Source organism: Mus caroli, unplaced genomic scaffold (assembly GCF_900094665.2).
Source record: "Mus caroli unplaced genomic scaffold, CAROLI_EIJ_v1.1 scaffold_15006_1, whole genome shotgun sequence".
Lineage (NCBI taxonomy): Eukaryota > Metazoa > Chordata > Mammalia > Rodentia > Muridae > Mus > Mus caroli.
In genome coordinates, this window is record NW_018389221.1 from 7,999 (window position 1) to 11,958 (window position 3,960).

The following is a 3,960-nucleotide window of genomic DNA, read 5'->3' on the forward strand; positions in this document are numbered from 1 at the left end:
AATATCTGGAGGCTTCATCAATACTGATCTCAAGCTGTACTTCAGACCAATAGTTCTAAAGCCTGCATGGAATTGATATAGAAATAGACAAGTTGATCTATGAAATTGAATTGGAGACCCTGGAATAAACTCACACACTGGGAACACTTGATATTTAACAAAGAAATCAAAACCATGTAATGGAAAAAAAGAAAGCATGTTCAACAAATGGTGCTCTTCTAACTTCACGTAGCAGACTACAAATAGATCCATATTTATTACCTGGAAAATAACTCAGACAAAAGGCCTAAACATAAAATTAGATACAGTGAATCTAATAGAAAAGTAGGAAAGACCTTGAATGAATTTGGTACTGGAGACAATTTCCTGCACAGAACACCAGTAGGTCAGTAAGTAAGATAAAAAATTCATAAATGGGAACTCATTAAACTGAAAATCTTCTGTAGCCTTCACATTAGGGAACAATCTTCACTAACTTTCCATTTGACACAAGGTTAATATCCAAAATATATAAAGAACCCAAGAAGTTAAACAACAACAATCCAAATAACTACAATTGAAAATGGGGTACAGAGCTAAATATATAACTCTTAACAGAAGAAAATCAAAGAACCAAGAAGCACTTAAAGAAAAAAAAGAATATCCAATAAAAGAAAAGCAAAAAAGAAATGTTCAAAGTCCTTAGTCATCAGGGAAATGCTAATCAAATCTGTCACAGACAAACCCAGTCAGGGTATCAACCCAGGAAGTATCAGGGTTCTGGTACTCAAGTGGGCAAGGAGTTTGTAAGTGACAAACTGACACAAACACAAGAGAGTGCTGAATCTGAGTATAATTTCTCAAAATGAGCATCAGACTTATATAGTCATTACAGAAGGAATCAGGGAAGTTAGGTGATACATCAGCCAAGATACATTTAGGTCATCTGATGCATAATGACTATTTACACCCAACAGAAAAATGCATACCTGAAAGGGGCAGGAACAAGGCAATGCTTACAACTGAGATGAAATCAGTTCTATCTAAAGTCAGCTTATTCTTGGGAGCCAGGTGCTAGGGCTTCACACTCCAGGTGCAAGGGCTTCATGCCCAAGCCACAATTCTAGTCTATTGTATAACCCACTACCAGGGGTCCCTTAGTAAACACCAAATTATGCTATTCTTCTGTGCTTTGTGAAAGTATGCACCAGGGAGGTTCTGTTCTTGTTAACATTTCTATGAATAACACAATACTCTAGTTCCTTCTTACACCACAACCCACCTTCTTCCTAGACCACTGTAAATTCCAGTATATGGGAGTTACTCAGCTGTTATTCTAAGTGTTTGTGGGGAACCCCCATTTACCAGAGGAGCCCACCAACTTTCTTCCATTATGTAATATACTCTGCCATACATGACTGTAATGAGAATTCTAAGTTTATTTTGTTGAACTTTCCCTGAGATTTCTAACTCTTATCCATCAAACTGCAAGGCCTAATTCCCTTCACTATCTATCTTTCAACTCTGGAGGCATATTGTCTGAATAAGTGACATTCTTATGAAATTCCAAACCCAAGACCTGCTCAACAATTGTCTAGGATGTTGAGACACTGGTGGAGGCCAGGAAACAATGTCCAATCTAACTTGGCTATTTGTCATATCATTCCTTGGGGGCACCTATAATTAAACAATACTGAAAGAAAGCACTCAAAACTCTGCCAACTATCACAAGGACAAATCTGGACCACGTCCATGTTTTGGGATGCCAACAACCTCCAGGAGACCAGTTTCTGTGAAATTTTTTGGCTCAGGACTGCCACCAAACTTTGGACTTGTCATGTGGACTCCACTGGATTAGCTGTGGTGCAAAAAGACCATGAGAGTCCACATTATACATATCAGAGTGGCTAAGATCACACACTCAAGCTACAGCACATGTTGGTAAAGATGTGGAGCAAGGGAACACTCCTCTATTGCTGTGATTGCAAACTTGCACAGCCACTCTGAAAATCAATCTGGCAGTTTCTTAGAAAATTGTCAATAATTCTACCTGAAGACACGGATGAAGTGATCCTAGGCATATAGTCAAAAATGTTCCACCATACCACAAGAATACATGCTCTACTATGTTCATAGAAGCGTTATGTGTAATGGCCAGAAACTGGAAACAACTCATATGTATCTAACCAGAGAAAAGGATACAGAAAATGTGTTTTATTTAAACAATGAAGTAGTACTCAGCTATTAAAAATAAGGTAAATGTAGTTAAATTGAAGAAACTAGAAAATATCATCCTGAGTGAGGTAATCCAGACTCAAAAATGAATATAAGGAATGTACTCACATATAAATGGATATTAGCCATAAAGGGCAGTGCACCCATACCATGCTCTACACACCCAAAGAGGCTAAACAAGAAGGAAAGCCCAAGTAGGGATACTTGAATCTCATCTAGGAGGAGGAATAAAATAGTCATAGGAGGAAGATGGAGGAAGGGAAAGATATGGGGGAGGATGTATGGGGAGGGTAACTGGAGGTTCAGAATCATGTGTGTGAAGAGACAGTAGAGATCGCCAGAGGGCCAGGAGAATAAATGGAAATCTGAAGATTGTGGGAGGAGTCTGGTGTGGATTTCTGTGGTAGATGCCAGAAACCTGTGATGAAGGACTGGAATTAATGGCATGACTTTACCTGAGACTCATTGCAGTGCAGATATGGAAACTATTTGTTCAATAGCCAGACAGACCTCCTGTGCTATATCTACTCCAGAAGTGACTCACATTACAGGTTTAGAAACCTAGAAGCAGTTCTGAGGCAAAGCGTTTCATGGAAACTTAGCCTCCTGGAACCTTGGCATTCCAGTAGCCCGTATACTCAAACCCTGTCCCTGTGTCAGTCTGGTGTATGGATCTGTGTACTCTCTTTCAGTATTGTTTTATTATACATCCCTTTAAGGTTTCTAGAAGAGACAGTGAAAATAATCAGGCATTACATTTTACTTGAGTAGAGCTAGAAAGCTCAGGGCTAGTCTACATAGTATTACTTAGGACAATAGCCAAGTCACACCCAAACAATGGCCTAGGAAATAGGTGGGTCGTAGTATTATTCATGAAAGGGTTAGTAGAACAGAATTCTCCTGGTTGCAGGTTTTTCACTAGGCCCAGAGGAATAGCATAATCAGGTATTTACTACAGAACCCCTGTGTGGGCATATACCCAGAAGATGTTCCAACTGGTAATAAGGACACATGTTCCACTATATTTATAGCAGCCTTATTTATAATAGCCAGAAGCTGGAAAGAACCCAGATGTCCCTCAACAGAGGAATAGATACAGAAAATGTGGTACATTTAAACAGTGGAGTACTACTCAGCTATTAAAAACAATGAATTTATGAAATTCTTGTGCAAATGGATATATCTGGAGGATATCATCCTGAGTGAAGTGACCTAATTACAAAAAAACTCACTTGATATGCACTCACTGATAAGTTGATAGTAGCCCAGAAACTTAGAATACCCAAGATACAATTTGCAAAACACAATAAAATCAAGAAGAAGGAAGACCAACACATGGTTACTTCATTCCTCCTTAAAATAGGGAATGAAATACCCATGGAAGGAGTTACAGAGACAAAGTTTGGACCTGAGACAAAAGGGTGGGCCATCCAGAGAATGCCCCACCCAGGGATCCATCCCATAATCAGCAACCAAATGCAGACACTATTGCATATGCCAGCAAGATTTTCCTGAAAAGACCCTGATATAGCTGTCTCCTGTGAGGCTATGCCAGTGCCTGGCAAATACAGAATTGGATGCTCATTGTTATCTATTGGATGGAACACAGGGATGCCATTGGAGGAGCTAGAGAAAGTACCCAAGGAGCTGAAGGGATCTGCAACCCTATAGGTGTAACAACAATAGGAACCAACCAGTACCCCCAGAGCTCGTGTCTCTAGCTGCATATGTTGTAGAAGATGGCCT